This window comes from Cryptomeria japonica, chromosome 7, assembly GCF_030272615.1.
Source record: "Cryptomeria japonica chromosome 7, Sugi_1.0, whole genome shotgun sequence".
Lineage (NCBI taxonomy): Eukaryota > Viridiplantae > Streptophyta > Pinopsida > Cupressales > Cupressaceae > Cryptomeria > Cryptomeria japonica.
Window position 1 is genome coordinate 256,353,610 of NC_081411.1, and position 15,108 is coordinate 256,368,717.

Consider the following 15,108-nt stretch of genomic DNA (forward strand, 5'->3'; position numbering starts at 1 on the left):
TCTTGTGCACACTGATCTTTGTGGTCCTATGAAAGTTCAAAGTTATTATGGTGATAAATATTTCATATTATTTGTGGATCACTATTCAAGGATGATGTCAATAATGTTGTTAAAAGAAAAATCAGAAGCTTTTCAAATGTTTAAATGGTACAAGGCAAGAGTTGAAAATGAAACAAGAAGACAACTAAAATGTCTTAGATCAGATAGAGGAGGAGAGTTCACATCTGATGAATTCAACTTATTCTGCAATGATCATGGTATTAGAAGACAAGTCTCTACACTGAGAACTCCATAGCATAATGGAATAGCTGAGAGAAGAAATAGATCTATTGTAGATTGTGCTAGAATAGTGATGATTATAAAGAAAGTGCCACGAACATTTTGGAGAGAAGCAATAAGCACAGTAGTTTACACCCTGAACCGAGTACAATTGAAGAAAGGTACTTTGAAGACACCATATGAAATCTGGTATGATAAGAAACCTATTGTAAGTTATTTTAAAATCTTTGGAAGTAGATGCCATGTTCACAAAGATGATAGAAATGGCAAGTTTGATCAGAAAAGTGAAGAAGGAACATTTCTAGGTTATTCTTCTAGAAGCAAAGCATTTAAATGTCTGATCAAATCATCTAACAAAATAGTAGAAAGTGCAAATGTGAAAATTGATGAATTTGCAGAAAGAAATGATGAAGGAGATTCCAAGGAACCAGAAGACTATGACAAATTTGTCTATGTTCAACCGACAAGTCTTACCGAGAAAACTGTTGAAGAAAATGAGGAGAATATCCAGTAAACGAGTGATGAAGAAGATCATACAGAGCCTACCGAGCCTGTATTAGCCAAGTATGTCAGAAGACATCATGCACCAAGTCAGATTATAGGAGATAAGGATGATCCATTGATGACAAGGAACAAACTGAGACAGAACACATGTTTGATATCTGAATTTGAACTGAGAATAGTGAAAGAGGCATTTAACAGTGAAGATTGGATAAATGCTATGACAGAAGAGATTGATCAAATCAAGAAGAATGACACATGGACACTAATCCCAAGACCGAAGGACAAAAATGTAATTGATACAAAGTGGATTTTTAAAAACAAGCTAAATGAAAAAGGAGAGGTCATTCGAAACAAAGCAAGACTGGTTTGCAAAGGTTATGCTCAAGAAGAAGGAATTGATTATGGTGAAACTTTTGCACCTATTTCTAGACTTGAAGGAGTAAGAACATTGTTGGCATATGCTACTTTCAAAAACTTCAAGGTATATCAAATGGATGTCAAACCTACTTTTCTGAATGGAATATTAGAAGAAGAAGTTTTTATTGAACAACCTGAAGGATTTGTTGAAGACAAGAATAAAGATCAGGTATTTAAATTGAACAAAGCATTATATGCTTTGAAACAAGCACCTAGAGCATGGTATGAAAGATTGCACTCTTATTTGATTAAGATTGGTTTTATAAGGACAAGTGAGAAAAACAATATGTACATGAAGAATGATGAAAATGGAATACTAATCTCAGCCATATTTGTTGATGATATTATATTTTGTGGAAATGACTCTCTATGTAAGAACTTTGGAAATGAAATGAAAAAAGAATTTGAGATGTCATTAATCAGTGAGATAGAGTATTTTATAGGTTTACAGATACTGCAAATGAAAAATGAGATTTTCATTACTCAATCCAAGTACATAAAGGAAATCTTGAAGAAATTTGGAATGGAGGATTCAAAACCAGTAAGTACTCCTATGACTACCAACTATAAATTATCAAAAAATGATGAATCTACATCTGTTGATGAGACACTTTACCGATCCATGATTGGAAAGCTACAATATGTTGTTCATAGTAGACCAGACATAGCACATGTAGTAGGTATAGTTGCATAATTCTTTGTAGATCCTAAGGAAATACACATGGCTACAATCAAAAGAATTTTTAGATACTTGAAAGGGACAGAGGATTATGAATTAGTATATTAAAAAGGAAATGATTTTGATTTAAAAGTTTATACTGATGCTGATTGGGTAGGCAACATTGATGACAGAAAAAGCACAAGTGGAGGAGCTTTCTTTTTAGGAGAAAGACTAGTGAGTTGGCTTAGCAAGAAACAACAATGTGTTTCACAATCAAAAGCAGAAGCTGAATACATTGCTGCAACATTAAATTGAACCAACATTGCATGGATCAAACAACAGTTGGAAGGTATAAATGAGAAAGTTACCGAGCCAGTAACTATATTCTGTGACAATACTAGTGCCATTAACATTTCAAAGAATCATGTTATGCACTCTAAGACAAAGCACATCTCTATCAAATATCATTATCTTAGAGAAGAAGCTCAAGAGAAGAAACTGGTGTTGGAGTATGTTAGCACAAAGGAACAAATAGTAGATATCTTCACCAAGCCACTACCAAGGGACACTTTTGAATATCTCAGAAGTAAGTTAGGGGTCCTACCCCTATCTTCTACTCACTGACCGAGTTCGGTGAAAGCATCAATCTGATGACTCTATCGAATATCTTTTAGGAGTTGATGCTGATTTACACACTTTATGTTGTTTTCTAAAGGTGTACAGGAAATAGTATAGGAAATAATGCAGGAAATATTACAGGGAACAGGAATCGAAGACAAAATGCTCTGACCAAGACTCAGTTGATACACAATAGTAGGAAATCACTTCATACAGGAAGAAAATATGTTTTAGTTCTTTACTTTTTTTTGGCATTATTCTCAAAGGGGGAGAAGACAAATATAAAGGGAGAGAAGACTGATGATTGGAAACAAGACTGAAGAAAAGAGGAGAAGTCTAATGTATGGGGGAGAATTCTGATGAAAGCAAGAGAGCATTTCAACATTACAGAATCACAACAATCTGAATCTTCTTAAGGTCAAATCAACTGGTTTTGCCATCAATGCCAAAGGGGGAGATTGTTAGCATTTGGCATTATAACAGACAATGCGAGAGTTGGCATTTCAATAAGGATATTGAGAAGGTTGTTGATGATTATGGATATAACTGATTAAGGATGTTTACTATCTTGATATTATTATTTTGTCATTGATGTCAAGAAATTGATTTTCTAATTCAGTATGATGTTGCCATATCTTAAGAAGTATGATTTGAAGAGTATAAAGATGTTGGTAAAAGACACAGAAAGATTATGATGAATAAGGGGATGAATAAGGTATTCAATGGGCAACTATTACCGAGTTAGAAAATGATGAGATCATGATGTTTAGATTGTTTTAACATCATACATATGTTGTAAATTGTAAGGTTAATACTATACTATGTTACCAAGCAAAGAACCTAGTCGGTAAACCCTAAGGAACCTAGTCGATAAACCCTAAGGTTATCACTATCAGTTAATGAAGGCGGAATGTCTACCGAGTGAATTTTAGTATTCACCGAGTTGTTACCGAGTTATAACTGAGCTATAATAGAATGCATTAAATGTTTACATGCGTTATTTAATGAAGGAAGCTGATGAGCTAGAACTGATTAAATGATTGGTATGCCATGCATGAAGTTTCTTAATGAATCTATGGCAAAGGAAAATTGGCATGAAGATCTACAGTGCAGATTGAACCGCAATACCCTAGCACAAGTTCCAAGAAATATATGCAAGTTCCAAGGTAGGGTAAAACATTTTTCAGATCAAAAGATGCATTGAACCTGAACAAGATTGAAGATCTGATGGCTATGATTGATCATGGGAAATGTGATCAAGGAGATTAAGCGGTTAGCTAATTGTTTATAAATAGGAAACTGTTGATAAACAATGGATGCGGGCAAGTGTATGCATAGGGATGCTACATAGTGATTACCGAGCACAGAAGCTTGAAGACCTATCTGAATAACAAAGTATAGAAGCCCAGTAGATGGACAAGATAAGTTCTATGTCTAGATTGTATTGAACAAATAAGAATCTGTTTTAGCATTTTAGATGTGAAGTTGTAGATAGATTTTTATTACTATTATTTTGTGAAAGTGACAGAAAATCTCTTAACCGAGTGGACTTAAGAGTCTTATTTTTAAAACCATCTGGCAAGGTGACATTCTGATTGATTGTTTGAAATCCTTTAACAAGGTCACTTCTAACAAGGTGAAGATCCTAACAAATCTGAGAGAAATCCCTTAACTGGGTCACATCTAGCAATGTGTTTGTAATCTTTAACAGGATTTGCTTTTAACCGAGCATACTCTAGAAGAGTATATTTCTTAGTGGATCTGAAATCCCACAGTGGTTTTTCCCTATTTGGGTTTCCACATTAAATCTGGTGCTATGAGGTTTGTGATGTTTATATGCTATTGAGTTTGCATGTTTAATAGTTTTGGTTATATTACTAAAGTATATGTTACCGAGGTTGAATCTGATGTTTTTATGGAAGATTAAGTTTGTATGATTCACCCCCCCCCCGTCTCATCTTGTTGGCTATTGGATCTGTACTTATATTAAGTATCAGAACTATCAATTTGTATCTAGGAATTCAATGTGCATCAGATGATTATCTTGCAATGGTGCTTCATCTAACTGATTTGCTATTCCTTGGCCCTTAATGGCTCTTCTATCCATGTATTGAATGTCAAACTCACTCAATATATGATCACCCACTTTGGTAATATGCCTATTAAATTGGCCTTGCTGAGTAGATATTTTAATGGATCTATCTTTGTTATAAGCTTGATTGTGTGAGATACAATAGTATCACAAATTTTGGGATACAAACACTACAACTAAACAAGCCTTTTCAATAAATGTGTAGTTAAGTTCACAACCACTTAATGTTCTACTAATGTAGTAAACAATCCTTTCTTTGCCTGTTGATTCTTCTTGTGCTAGCAAATCTCCCAAAGATACCTTGGTTGCTGATATGTATGAGAGAAGTGGTTTTTTGGTTATTGGTGGCCCTAATATAGGCAGATTCATCAGATATTGCTTTAACTGATCGAAGGATTCTTCACATTTTACCTCCCATCTAAAATCAACATTCTTGTGTAGTAAGTGAGTGAAAGGTAGACATTTGTCGGCCAGTTGTGAGATGAACCTTCTGATGGATTGCAACCTTCCTTGTAGTGATCTTAATTGGCTGATGTTTCTAGGAGGTGGCATCTCCATGATTGCTCACACTTTTCCTGGATCCACCTCAATGCCTTTTGTTAATACTATGTATCTTAATAGTTTACCAGATGTGACTCCAAATACACACTTCTTTGGATTTACCCTTACATTGAATTTCTCTAATCGCTAAAAGATTTTATCCAAGATCTCTAGATGTTCTTCCCTTATGAATGATTTTTCTAGTAATTCCTCTACATAGTCCTCCATGATAGTGTGCATCATGTCATGGAATATTGTGGTCACGGGATATTGATAGGTTGCTCCTACATACTTCAATCCAAAAGGCATGACATTCCAACAATAGGTAGCCCATGTGCATGTGAAAGTTGTCTTGTCTTGGTCTTTAGGTGCTATTTTTATCTGATTGTAGCTTGAAAAACCATCCATGAGTGATAACATGACGTGTCATGTTATTATGTCCACAATTGTGTCTATACTGGGTAAAGGAAAGTCATCCTTTGCACAAGCCTTATTGAGATCTCTGAAATGTGTGCATATTATGATGCTTTTATCTGATTTTCATACAAGTACAATGTTGCAAATCCATTTTGCATAGTTGATTGGCTTGATGAATCCTACATCTAGTAGTTTTTTCATTTCCACTTTGACTAGAAGTGCTACATGCAGATTCATCTTTCTCAGGTTCTTCTTTACTGGCTTAGCTCTGGGAGCTATGGATAGATGGTTCATGATTAAATCCTAATCTATCCCTAGCATATCAAAATATGAGCAATAAAAAATTAATTTTCTTTTCTCTGAAGAAATTTGTGAAGTTTGGTCTTGTAATGGTGAGAAAATGGTGAATGATAGATCAAGAGGAAAACTACCCTTTCCCTCGAAGAGATATGAGAGTCTCACTAATGATTACCCTTCAGATAGTTTTCACCATGTTACATTAGGAAGAGGAGAGGACAATTCAATAGGTTCAATCTCTCCACACAAGGATGGTAGATTGAATTTTGAATGAATTAGGAATGATAAGTTGATCCCCTCTTCCTTATGTGAAATGCAAATGAATTGATTTAATTGTGTAATGCAAAAGTGACAAAGAGCTAATTATAACTTGAGATCAGAATATGGGATGAAGTTGTGCACCTGGATCTGGCAGTAATATGTCAAGATGAAGTCACCCTATGAATTTGAGGAAAAATTGTCCAGATCGTGGCGGGAACGTACATGGTCCTCCAAAAAATCCACAAAACAAAAAGGGGTTTTCTGCCTCTACAAATGGAGCTTGAATCTGAAAGTACAGCTATGCACCTACAACTTACACACAAAAAAGTGATAAAAATGGGTTGGGATTGGGGGTTTTCCTTTAGGTCAAACCCCACTTTTGGAATTAACCAAGATATGAAAGAAACTACTTGCAAGTAGTTGTAAATGAAACATTGAATTGTAAATCACCTCAAGGGAGGTTGTGATAGCAATATTGATAGAATTTTTTGTGGAATTGAATGTTGAAATCAATCTCCTCTTCAATGGTTGAATCCTTGACTTGAATGCAACACCTAAGCTTGAAGGGTGACTTGAGAATACTCAATGCTAGAAAAGAATGGTTGAATGCTCTTGAAAGTTTGATCTCGTGTAAACTTCCGATTCATCCCACTTTTTTGTGAATGAGAGGACAAATGCCCCTTAAATACATGATAGTGGATTTGATTTTTTTCACAGGCTGACATCGGGGGAGTTTCCCGCTCGATGTACAACCAACAATGCAACCCTAGGAAGGGTCCTACCCTAAAATAGGGCAAGGATAGGGGTGCCACGCCTCTGTCCTAGGAGGACAAGGGTTTTGCACTCCTATCCAAGGGGGGACAGTGGTTCCATGCCCCTATCTAATGGGGGATAGTGGTGCCACACCCCTGTCCTACCCCTTTTTCCAGGGAAGAGTGTGGACGGGGTGATGTAGAGGCCAAGGAAGAAGTTGTTTATGAGGGCTGAGCAATCTCCGATCTCCGATTAGGCTAGAGGATTCAAACTCAGGTGCTTGAGGACCCTAATGTAGTCAAAAATTACTAGAGTCACAATTTTATGATAGTACATTTAGCCCCCACTTTAGCGGGATTATAAGCGTATGCCAATACTGCCAGTAAAGGACAAGGAAACAAGATTGAAAGAGTTTTACCACATCAAGGAGGCAAGATGCACCAAGCCCCTAGTGGAATTAGGATCTTACGACTTCGATTGACAAAGTAAAAGGGAATATCGAGAAGGGGAGAACCATAACTACAAGTAGAAAAGTTGCCTTCACTATAAGTCATGAAAGCAAGGATACCAAAGATTACAAAGCAAAACAAGGTTCACTAAGTAATTCTAAGTATCACAAGAAGGAAAATATGTGCGAAGTGTATGCCCCCATGTTAAAGAAATCACACGTGCCTTATCGGGAGTGATTTCTTTAAGGTAGGTTACACCCAAGAGAGAGAGAAGAAAGGGAGCACGTTATCACAAGGATTTAGCCCCCAATCAAGGAATAAACCCAAGGATAATGAACACAAAACATGAGGTAGTGTCTCTTTCCTTGGGTTCAGTATGCTAGATGATGATATACATGTGTATGCATATAATAATCATCATTTCCCAAAGAAGGACACTACCTTAGAAGAAAGGGAAGAGAGGATGTCTTTTGAGTCAACATGAAAGAGACCAAAAAAATATCTCAATTCTTTGCATCATCCCTAAGTAGACATTAAGGGAACAATAGAAGAACAAGGATACATAGATATGAATGGTCACAAAAGAGAAAGAAAGGAGGGAGAGAGAATATCTACAATGCTAATATTGATAATCTAGCATGACATTTGCCTCCCGATCTTGCTGATCACTATTTCAGGAAGGCGAGCAACATGTCAGAGGAGCAACATCAAGCATAGTAGATGGAGCTATCACAAGATCCAAACAAGGACTATACTCATGTGGTAAGTTACTTTGTTTGATCCTAGGAGTTAGGATTAGGGTTTGTGAAAACTCATCCGATAAATGATTGTCCCCATCAACATACTCATACTCACTATCAAAAGCATTAGGAGTTGTATTGCCATGATGAATAATATTTTCACCCATTTCTTCATCAAAGTTTAGAGAAAGAGGAGCAAGAACATAAATAGGAGTAAAACCATAACATGTTTTATGAAACTTATGATTTGGAGATGTAGGTTGAACATCTTGCTTAGGATAAAAGGGAATCATGTCAACTGTCGAAGTTTGAGGAGATTGAGTATTTTGAGGGATAGCTTCATGAGCTCAAACATGGCATCTTCATGGGCATTCTCTTGCGCAACGATTCCGCAAAGTCTTAGTGGAAGGTTGAGAAGGAGGAAGAACAATTGAAAAAGTAGGAATGTTTCTCTCCTTGATAGTGGAAGGTTTAGGTTGAGGTTTTTTTGGTTGAATAATAGGATAAGAAGGCCTCTTCTCTCAGTAAGAGGAAGGAGGTGAAACAACACCATAGAAAGAAGGAATATTAGGTGTAGGAAGGAGACTAGGTCCATCATGAGGAGGAGGTATAAGTCTAACCTTAGGAGTAATATTGTTGTTCTCCTTAAGAGAAGGTAAAGTAACATCCATAGGTATAGGTGGACAACATTCCTTACAAGGGAGATTAGTTCTATCCGTAAGGCGAAGAACCTTATCTTCAAGAATAATAGGAATGTCAAGTGTTGGGGATCTAGATTGACATAAGGATAAGGTCATATCATTCTTCCATTTTCGCTAAGATTAAAAAATAGCATCACTCCTTGATGGAAGAGATTAAAATTGTTTAGGCCAAAAGAGATCAATAGGAACACCAGGGCTTCTTTCTAATGGATGAAATAAACTATGATTCACAGTTATGATTTTTTCATTGTGAGGAAATTTCAGACACTTTTGGACTGGAGAAGCAATAGCCTTCATGGAAGATAGCCAAGGATAGCCCAACTTCACAAGGAATTGCTCAGAAGATGGTATGATAACAAAGTCAACATCCATGGTTTTAGCATGAACTTCAACAAGAAGGGTTATAGAGCTAATGGTAGGACAAGAGAAGCCATCAAATAACTTCACAACCACATTATAAGCCTCGTATAGTGGTTTATGCAATTGTAAAGTGAAAATATACTCTTCAGTTATGACATTAACCATGAAGGAGTGATCAATCAGGGCACCATGGCAAGGGATATCCTTAATCGTCGCAACGATGTATAAAGGGCCATCAGGTGCTCTAATGGTCTCACTAGGGTAAAATGTAATATAAGGATCCTTAGGAAAATCTCATGTTTCTACCATATTAACCAAGTTTGGAGCCATAGAGGTAAAATTTTCAAAAGAGAGATAATTAGGCACAATCTCAATAACGTTAGAGGTATGAGAAGGCAAGGGATCAGTGAAAATCTTAAGATTTTGATTAGGAGTAGCTAATAATTTATTCCCTTTATCATTTACACCTACCATAGATATAGTATTATTATCAATCAGGTCTTGAATCTTATTCATTTCTCAGTATCATGACTAGGTTGACGAAGAAAGTGGCAAAAAGAATTGTTATCAAAATAAGAGGATGCAAGTTTAGAAGGATCAATTTTTTTTATAGGAGGAAGTTTGATAACATTTATGTGCAACAACTTAGACATAATACTATGTAAAGATTCATTCAAAGGAGTGAACTATCTTTCTCTTTGGAAAAATTTAGAAATAGAAGGCACACCTATTGTAGCATTCACATTGTTGTTGATTGGATCATTGAAATTGATGAAGTTTTTTGTTGGTTTGAACTTCACAAATGGTTGTTGAACACTGTCCCCCTTATCATTCAGAGCCATAGGAGTGGATTGCTCCATTTGAATCACAGCTAGTTGATAATTGTGGAATGTTGCGCACAACTGCGAAAAGGAAGTAAACTCAAACAAGAAGCTTTTCCCTAATATATTTTTGTAAATTAGAAATGAAAATTATTTGAATATCATTATCAGGTACATGAAAAGAATTTTGAGCACGCATGCTTATATCTACCATTGAAATCAGTCACTTTATCTTTAACACCTTGTTTACAATGCATTAAATCAGTCAAAGTGATTTTAGTTCCAATGTTGTTTTGAAATTGTTGGATGAAAGCATTTGCCAGTTGTTGAAAAGAAGTGATAGAATAAGAAGGCAAAGAGAAATACCATTGTAAAGCCTTATCTCTTAGTGTTCTTGTTAACAATTTTGCAAGCAATATTTGATCATAAGAAAAATCAATACACAAGGTTTGAAATGTTTTGACATGCATAAGAGGATCACCTTTTCCATTATAAAGTTCTAATTGAGGGATCTCCACATGTTTAGGTGGCACGACTTTAACAATATAAAAAAAAAGTGGGCTTGCAACATCAAAGGTGGGCACAATAAACTTGGATTGACTCATAGAAGCAATTTGTTGTTGTAAGGAAGACATGGTTTGGGCAAGATTGTTGATTGTTGCTTTGGTGGAAGAATGAATGTTAAACATAGTTGATTGAGAATGTGGTATGATGTTATTGAAAGAAGGCATGGATTGAGAATAAGGTGGTGGGACATTATGATAAGTAGGCATAGGTGATGATTGGGTAGGAAAAGGGATACTTAAAGGAGGAATAAAGTTGTTGAAGGAATTTCCCCCTTGTGTCACACTGATTGGTTTAGGAATAATAGGAATATTCATGGAAGACATAGGTAAAGATGGAGTATTAAATGAAGAAGAGGGATTTCCCCCATGACCCATTGTTGTAGGAATGAAATTTAGAGTGGAAGTAGCCATGATATTGGATGTGAAAGTAGGAATACTAGTTATAGGAGTAGTCAAAGGAACTGAAGGATTGACTTATATTGAAGGTTGTGAAAAACTTAGGGTTTTAGCACAACTCTTGCTAGGCATGACATTAGAATCAATAATATGTGCAATGACATGCAATATATCAATTCCATTATTATCACTTTGAATCATGCACTTAAGGCCTTCAATTAATGGAAGAGCTTCACTATTAGGGTATTATTGGGACATCCAGTGTTGAAAGTTAACAAATTGATTGTCCAATATGGAAAGTTGATCTAAAGAAACCCTAGTTAAAGCTTCTTCTTCATCATGGGATTCATTAATGGGGTGAATAGTCACATGATTAGGATGGGAAGAATTAGCATGATCCTCATTAAAGAAGTCACCCAAATTAGGCTCCATTTCCTCGGCAATTAAGCCTTGGGAAGCCTTAATTCTAATTCTTCGTCTAATAGGGATAGGATATGTAGGACTAATAGTGGTAAAACTCATGCACTAGAGGGAAATTTTAAATTTTGGATTGTGGAACAAAGATTACGAAATTGAGTAATGCAAAATTTAAGAAAATAATGATTACACAATTTGAACTTTTTTGGAAGAAGGGGATGACACAATTTCAAAAAATGAAAGGAAATTGAATTAATAAAATTAGGGCCAAGTGAAGACCACTTAATTTTAAAATCAGAATTTTTTAAAATCGGGGCAAAGTATAATTAACCTCTTTATTTTAAAAAATTTCTTGAAAGTTGAAATGTTGAATTTTGAAGGTATTTCCGATTCTAGAGGGATCAAAAATTGATAAAATTGGCCAATATTCTAGATTTCGACTAGTAAATACAGTCATAACAATCTCCCACAATTTTGGGAGAAAAGTCGAGGACCGTAGCGGGAATGCACATGGTCCGACCAACTTTTTTAAAAAAATTTTAGGGATGGATATTACGATGATTTTAAAGATAACCCCCCAAAATGGACTAATTTTACGATCTCTAGATGACAAAAATGAAGGTGCATATGTGAAAATAGGACCCTATTAGGGTTTTGAAGAAAAAGAGGAATTGAATTGCAATTTTGAAAAGGGTCAAACCTAATGGATAGGGACACCTTGGAAAATGCTTAGAAATCTAAATTGAAATGAAATTGATTTGAAATGTGCACAAAATTAAATTAATTTTCAAAATTAGGGTTTTATGACCTAACCACTTAATTTTAAAATTTGAATTTTGGGAAAAAGGGGGGAAATTGAAAATTTGAATTGTAGGATTGAAGTCAAATCTGAGAACAATCACAAATCTGAAAATTAAATTGAAATCCAATTTTTGCACAAGTTCAAGATGATTTTTGAAAATTAGGGTTTTAACAAGTAACCTCTTAATTTTGAAAATTTTTATTGCAAATTGAACAAGACAAGGAGGAAATTGAATTTGACAAACAAAACAATTTTTAGATCTAAGATAACCACAAGTAATATTTACAAATCACAAGATCAATTTTCATAGAAAACTAGGGTTTTTGATGATTTAACCACTAAGTTTGCAGAAATTTGAAACTTGTAGATGAAAAATATGCAATTTTCTTCAAAGGAAAGCATGCAAGACGTCGAGTTCACCAAAATGTAATGGTGAGAAAATGGAGAATGATAGATCAAGAGGAAAACGACCCTTTCCCTCGAAGAGAGATGAGAGTCTCACTATTGATTAACCTTCAAACACTTTTCACCATGTTAAATTAGGAAGAGGAGAGGATAATTCACTAGATTCAATCTCTCCACATAAGGATGGTAGATTGAATTCTGAATGAATTGGGAATGATAAGTTGATCACCTCTTCCTTGTTTGAAATGGAAAGGAATTGATTGAATTGTGTAATGTAAAAGTGAAAAAGAACTGATTATAACTTGAGATCAGATTATGGGATGAAGTTGTGCACCTGGATCTGGCAGTAATATGTCGAGATGAAGTCGCCCTTCAAATTTGAGGAAAATTTGCCTAAACCATGGTGGTAATGTACATGGTCCTCTGAAAAATCCGAGAAATGAAAAGGGTTTTTCTGCCTCTACAAATGGAGCTTGAATCCTAAAGTACAGCTGCACACCTACAACCTACACATAGAAAAGAGAAAAAATGGGTTGGGATTGGGGGTTTCCCTTTAGGTCAAACCCCAATTTTGGAATTAACCAATGAAAGAAAGTACTTGCAAGTAGCTGTAAATGAAATATTGAATTGTAAATCACCTAAAGGGAGGTTGTGATAGCAATATTGATAAAAATGCTTGTGTGGAATTGAATGTTGAAATCAATCTCCTCTTCAATGGTTGAATCCTTGACTTGAATGTCACACCTAGGCTTGAAGGGAGACTTGTGAATGCTGAATACTGGAAAAGAATGCTTGAATACTCTTGAATGGTTGATCTCATGTAAGCTTCCCACCCATCCCAATTTTTTACAAATGAGAGGACAAGTGCCCCTTAAATACAAGATAGTGGATTTGATTTTTGTCATGGGCCGACATCGGGGTAGTTTCCCTCCTGATGCACAACCAACAATGCAACCCTATGAAGGGTTTTTCCCTAAAATAGTGTAGGAACAGGGGTGCCATGCCCCTATTCTGGGAGGAAAAGGGTGCCACACCCATGTCCAAGGGGGGATAGCGGTGCCATGCCCCTGTCCTACCCCTTTCTCTAGGGAAGAGTGTGAATGGGGTGATGCAAAAGCCAAGGAAGAAGTTGTTTCTGAGGGCTAAGCAATCTCTGGTCTCTTATCAGGATAGAGGATTCAAACTTGCATGTGTGAGGACCTTAATGTATTCAAAAATTTCTAGTGTTGCAATTTTATGAAACTATGGGTCTCTCCTAATCTATTAATGATTCAACCACGTGTATGGTCTTTTATGCTTCTTCAGTGCCAATATTAATTGATTGTGTAGGCTCAATAAATATTGTTGATCTTTCCTATACTTAGGAAGAGTGTCAAGGCTATCATCCTTTAGTTCCTCATAGAGGTTTTCACCATTAGATACATCCTTTCTTTTCACTTTTTAATGATATAACACTGTCGTTGAATGGTTTTCACCGTTAGATCGATTTTTTGCGTCATTTATTTTGTGACTAAGAGACTTGGCACTCCCCTAGTTAAAAGCTTCATTGTGAGGTCCACTAGTGGAACATGTTTCTGGATTTACTGAATAGAGGTGATGGATACTAGCTTCTTCATCTTGGAAGGGGTATATTAAGCAATTATTTTTGTTCCCAGTCAATGAGTTCAAGATGTACCAATGGTAAGGAATCGTTGGGTGGGTTAAGGTCTAAGGCAGTATGGGTCATGATGGAAATATTGTCAAGTTTTGTGATAGAAAATTTGACGTCTATGATATTACTCTCCTCAGGATCATTTATCTCATTCTAAATCTGATCATCCTCACTAGAGTTATTGATATGTTGTGATGCAAATTCAAATAGCCTAGACCCTGAGCTTTGTCCTTTGTAGAGTATTGGTGCATATTTTTGGATGACATCAATGTCTTTCTTATCACAAGATATTTCATCAGGTGAATCCCATTCCCATTCATTTTAGTTTGTTTCAGAACTAGCTTGCAATTTATGGATCTGTTCATAAAGATTATGCGTAGCTTCCTCCTTGATAACAAGTTATTCTTGTTTTTTCTCATATTCTTCCTCTTGTTGTTTATGAATAACTTCTTCTTGTTGTTTGAGTGCTACTTCTTTTTCTTTTTTGCAAGCAACTTCATTGTTTTTTTGTTTGCGGACGGCTTCTTCTTATTGTGTGTGAACTGGAATGTCCTATCGAAAACCTAGCACTGATTTGTATTTAGCATTTTGAGAAGGAAGTTTTATAGAATCTATAATTCCTTATTTTCTTGTGCCAATAGGACCATTGCCATCGTATCCCATGTTTTGTATGATTTTGAATCCTTTACCATATTACTCTGTTTTTACTCTGATATTTAAATTTGCTTCTTTGGTTTCTTCTTCATCCTTGAATAGCCAGTTTAGAATGTCTTTATCATCAAATTCATCTGCTAGAGTTCCTTCTTTAACAAATGTACCATCAAAGAGCTTGATGGGCTGTGAAGGATTTTGTTTAGATGTTGATGGTTGTGCATGAGATCTTGGAGAAATTGGTAGTTTTGATAGACATAGAGAATTTTTAAAAGAATATTCTCCCATACCTTTATCTTTTAGCTGAATC